Below are 6,017 nucleotides of genomic sequence, written 5' to 3'. Positions count from 1 at the left end.
GTAAAACCCAGGAAATTGCCCAAATTTAATCCTCATACCACTGAAAAGAATGAAGTTAGTATTAGTGTCAGTAGTGTTGAGAAACAGCTGAAATCATAAAAACTGAACAAAGCTCCATGCCCCTATGGAATCCCTGACAGATTCTATACTGAATTTGTGGCGGAGTTAGCCCCCTCTTCTCATTACAATCTATCGTAGATCTCTCGAACAAAAAATCCGTGTTTAGTTCCTGGAAAAAGGCACATCACACCTGTCTACAAGAAGGGCAGTAGAAGTGATCCACAAAACTACCATCCAATATCCTTGAAATAGATTTTTTTGTAGAATCTTGGAACATAATCTGAGTTTAAATGTAATGAGGTATCTTAAACAGAATGCACTCAGTGCCAACCAGCATCGTTTTCAAAAACTCTCCCTTTTCCCACACGATTACCTGAGAGCTTTGGATCAAGGCAGTAAGGTAGATGCTGTGTTTCTTGAATTCTGAAAAAATTTTCAACTCAGTACCGCACATATGCTCACTGTCAAAAGCACGCTCATATGGGGAATAAAGTGAAATTTGTGGCAGGATTGAGGACTTTTTGAAAGGGAGGACACCGCATGTTATTTTGGATGGATAATCAGTCAGATGTTGAAGTAACTTCAGGTGTGCTCAAAGGAAGTGTGTTGGGACCCTTGCTGTTCATGTTGTATATTAATGACCTTGCAGAAAATATTAATAGTAAAATCGGGCTGTTTTGCTGGCTGATGCAGTCATCTACACTGTATTACCAGAGATATGCATAAATATTCAGTCAGATCTTGATAGGTTTTCAATGTGGTACAGACATTGGCAACTTCCTCAATGTTCAGAAATGTAAAATTGTGAACTTCACAAAATGAAAAAATGGAGTATCCTATAACAATAATATCAATGACACTGTTGGAATCGGTCAACTCTTACAAATACCTGGTTGTAACATTTTCTGGGGATATGAATTGGAGTGATAACATAGGTTCAGTCATGGGTAAAGCAGGTGATAGACTTTAGTTTATTGGTAGAATACTGGGGGAGTGCAATCAGTCTACAAAAGATATAGCTTATAAGTCCCATGTGACCCATCCTGGAATATTGCTCAAGTGTTTGTATCAGATAGGACTAACGGGATATTGAACTTATACAGAGAACAGTGGCATGAATGGTAACAGGTTAGTTTAATCCATGCTAGAGTGTCACAGAGATACTGAAGGAACTGAAGTGGAAGACTCTTGAAGATAGATGTAAACTATCCCGAGAAAGTCTGTTAAAGTTTCAAGAGCTGGCTTTAAATGATTACTCTAGCGATATACTACAGTCCCTATGTATTGCTCACTCAGATATTGTTAGGATAAGATTTGAATAGAGGCATTCGATCAGTTATTCTTGCTGGGCTCCGTACATGAATGGAACAGGAAGAAACGCTAATAACTGGTACAATGGGATGTGCCCTCTGCAGTGTGTAGATGTAGATTCAGACTGTGTAGCCAGACTTACTACAGTAGCAATGATACAGTTCAGTAGTGGCCAAAGCATAATTTAGAGTGGATGTTCTTGATAAAGTTGTGTGTTAAATGCTGGGAAGTGAGAAAATGGGTAAAGGGGTGTCCAAAATTTTGTTGTAAAATTATGAAGCAATGGTTTATACAGCAATCAGTGTGTTAAACTGAACTCGTTGAAGTGGCTTCAGTAGATAATTTTGAAAGTTGCATATGTGCTATAACGTACACTATAAAAAATACATGTAAGTCATAGGTTGTGTGATGACTATTTTAATGACTCATTTTGATTTATACATCATTAAATTAATCTGAAAAATTCTGTAAAAAGCTACAAATAATACATAGTGTGTAATAGTAGTTAACTACTATAGAGTCGTGTATCTTATGGATAAGACAAAGTGAAACAATCATTGTGGTTGCACTGTTCAAGGAGACAACTTGACCACCAGGCAGGTGTGCTCGTGAGTATTAATACTTGCATGCAATTATTCTAGTCCCATAAAAAAACAGATAAAAGTTGCAGATTACATATAATTACAAAACAAATGTTAATGTCTGAAAACGAACATCCAGCTATGCTCATCTATAAAAATACTTTTGATTTGACTAATCTCTTTGTTTTTACATAGTACGCGATGGGTGGTTCAAATACGAATTTTTTTTGTGGTTATTGTGTTTTGTCATCTATATGTGATTACCCTATTGGTCTATCTAAACTAGCTATGGTTTCATCATCCGTTGACTGTGTAGAAGCAGAAGAGAAAGTTAACAGAAGATGAGCTAAACTGTGCATTTCAATAGATGAAATACGAGACTGAAGAAAATGAGGTAGATTGGCAGGGTTGATTGTACTTCGTAGTCTAATAATTTTGTTTCGTGTGGTATATTTCGAAGCAGGACTCGATACACAATCACACATCACAAATGAAACTAGTATCTTTCCTAATTTTTTGCTTCGTGCACACAATGCATCTGAATTGTTATTTTCGCCCTCAGTACGAACGTGGGAAATGGCATTGCAGTTACCGAAGGGATGACACACTTACTGACGGTTTGCTGATGGCTGGTTTAGTCTTTTCTTTGAAATACATTTCCAAAATTTCTCTTTTGAGGTAAAGGTGGAATTGACCCATTGACCAATTTGTTGCAGTTTTAAGTTTGTATATTACGTACGCATTTAAGACAGACATCCAAAATATGAGAAAACCAGTTCTTGTACCATTTAATGATTTTTTGAATAGATTCTATCGAACTTAGTATCGTACCCGCTCTGTCCATGGCTCCCATTCACTCACTGTAGTCAAGAACACACTTCGGTTTCTGGACTTGCTTCCTGGTTTTGTCGTCCATTTTTTTGCTATCAACTCACTCTGCTGTCTTGCAGGTGGTTAGCATCCACGCTTTGCTCTTATCACACCACTTCACTGCCAATAAAATGCCAGATCACCTGCACTGCATCTCTCTTGCCTTAGTGTGCGTCCATTTTCGGCATATCACACCTGTTTTTGCGGACAGTGCCACAAGCATTTGTACCTCTGTCATGCAACCATGTAAAGAATGCAAGACTCGAGTACCAATTATCCACAACATAGTATGCCCTTTCTGAAGATACAGTTGTAGAAGCATGGCCACTATAACCCCCAAGTTCCCCAGACCGTATTCTTTGTCACTGGTGGCTCCTGTATAAACAGGGAAACCGAGAATGTAGCTTGTGTTGGAATCACATAATACAAGCAACTTTATTACAAATCTACTTTTCTTGGAACAAATGTATTACTCGAAGAATAATCTTCCTTTGAACACAAGCAAACTTTCGTCTACATAATTTTTAATGTGGGGAAAACACACTTCCAATAGCCTGATGTATTTTATCAACAAAGGGTCTTACTTTGAAAAGTTGATCGTCCCCAGTATCCGTTATGTTGTTGGCAAAATGAAGTATACTAAGAATCAAATGAAATCAGTCTCTTGACATCACTACTCCGAAAATAGGCATTGTTAGCAAAGAATCTCTTGACCAATACTTATGTAGTGACAGCTTCTTTAGGTGGGCGTAAGGAGGCATAATGTGAGGAAACAATAAAATTCATCACATCTATATCTTCCCATGTAGTCATACGAGAAAGAATGGGATGTTTTTCCATAGAGTAATAGAAAAACTTATTGCTTTCTCGTACAATAAATTCCACAAATGATGGTGACATAAGTGAAAACAATTCAGGGTTGAACATCCTGTGTCTGAATCACAAGTAAGTCCTGCATTCATGCCACTGAAAGGATGCACTACTGGGTGGAATTTGTTTTGTGACCAATATGCAGTGCGTGGATGCTTCACCGTATTTATTGATAGTTCACATTCACTATTACTTTAATCGTTGTCGGAAGATGATTCCGAAATGACACACTTTGGGCTTTCGCGTGTAATATCTGCTGAGGTTGACGGGTGAGGTGATGTATGTCTTCATTCAGAGCAAGCATCTTAATCTGACAATGATGTGACAAATCCTCAATATCACTTTTGGTAAGTATGTTCAGCAACGCCTGCTCAGACATGGGAGGTCGTTTCGCGATCCTAAACAGTTGAACATTGTTAATTGTGCGTAACATGCAGAGTATCGCACAGATCGATAAATGCTCAGTTAATGATTCCAAAATGACACACTTTGGGCTTTCGCATGTAATATCTGCTGAGGTTGACGGTTGAGGTGATGTAGGTCTTCATTCAGAGCAAGCATCTTCATCTGACAATGATGTGACAAATCCTCAATACCACTTTTGGTAAGTATGTTCAGCAACTCCTGCTCAGTCATGAGAGGTCGTTTCGCGATCCTAAACAGTTGAACATTGTTAATTGTGCGTAACATGCAGAGTATCGCACAGATCGATAAATGCTCAGTTACTGTCTATAAGTCATTCACAGGACGTACAGTTAGCAGGAAGTGATGAGACAATGCTACACTGCCTGTTAACAAACAACTGCTATCAGTGGCCGTCACGTGACTGGCCTCGTAGTGGGGGCACACTGCCATTCATCCGTCTTATGACGGGCCTTGTAGCCAGCACACATTGCTGTTGGCCCATCATATGACAGGCCTCGTAGCAAGGGCATGTTCTCTTTGGTCCATCATATGATGGGTCCCGTGCTTAATGAGTTAAAAATCAGAATAACAGACCTATTACATGCAAAATCAGTTTCATGTTGTAGAGGAGGTAAGCCAATAAGATTGCCATGTAAAGGTTTGTTGGCCAATATATAGGTTGGCTAAGTGAACAAGCTTTAAATTACTAAACAAGTCATTGGTGCAAAAATAGTGTTAAGTGGAAGGAATTACAGCATACAATAGCAATGACATACAGTCAACACAACTAAAAAAAAAAAACCCGGACCACTCAGATGGGGGGGGGGGGGGGGGGGGGGGGAGTTGACAAAGAACAGATATAAAATAAACCCTAAAGCTAGTAATATATGTAGGAAAATTCCAGAAATGACAATTTCCTGTACAGAAGGTAGCCCCGCAGGAAAAAAACTGTTGGGTTAAATAATTATATAGAAATAGTTTGTAACACTGGTCATTAATGTAAACTAACAGCATTAAGTGGAAGGAATTAAACCACACAATAGCAACCATGTAAACTGAATATGTAATCATGAATGTGCCAGCGACCATCCAGACAAGGAAAAATGAGGCTGGACAGTGGGCAAGGGGGAGGCAGTGAGATCTGTTGGGAAGGAAGCTGGAAAATGGCAGATATAAATAAAAAAAGATAGTAACATTCCGTAGTCTGACCATACTTTCATGTCCACAAAGTAACCCCATAGGATAAAAACTATTGTGTTAAGTAGTTACATAACTATAGAACAATGTTAGCATCATAGGTGACATTGGTCGTTAGTGTAAAAGAACATTAGGATGGAAAGAATTGTTAATCAGTCAAGTATCATTCAGGTGAGTAAGCTAAGGGTGGAGAGGGAAACAGTTGGGTCTGTTGGGAAGAAAGCTGACAAATGATAAATTTAATGTACATTCTAGAGACAGCAACGTATAGGGAGAATTTCAGAAATGTGACCGTAATTCCCTGTGTTGAAAGTAACCTAATAGAATAAAGACCAGTATCTCGTTACAATTGTGTACTGTCACTCCTTCCATCACAATCTTACACCAATAACCAGCTTTGTATACGAAGTCCGCATTATACTATTCTTGTGTAATTATTTAACCCATTGGTCTTTATCTTAAAAGTCTACTTTCTGTACAAGGAATCATGATCTTGTTTGTGGAATTCTACCTATGTATGTTACTATCTAAAACATCTGCTCATTTGTCAACTTACTGGCATATCCCACAGTCTGCCCCCCCCCCCCCCCCCTGCCCACTCTCCAGCCTCAGCTTCTCTCAGGTGGATGATCCCTGGCAGAATTTATGATTATATGTTCACTTTATATCATTGCTGTTGTATGCTGTAATTCCTTCCACTTTAATGTTGTTAGTTTACGTTAA

The sequence above is a fragment of the Schistocerca cancellata genome, chromosome 9 (genome assembly GCF_023864275.1).
Source record: "Schistocerca cancellata isolate TAMUIC-IGC-003103 chromosome 9, iqSchCanc2.1, whole genome shotgun sequence".
Lineage (NCBI taxonomy): Eukaryota > Metazoa > Arthropoda > Insecta > Orthoptera > Acrididae > Schistocerca > Schistocerca cancellata.
This window is presented reverse-complemented; position numbering follows the sequence as displayed.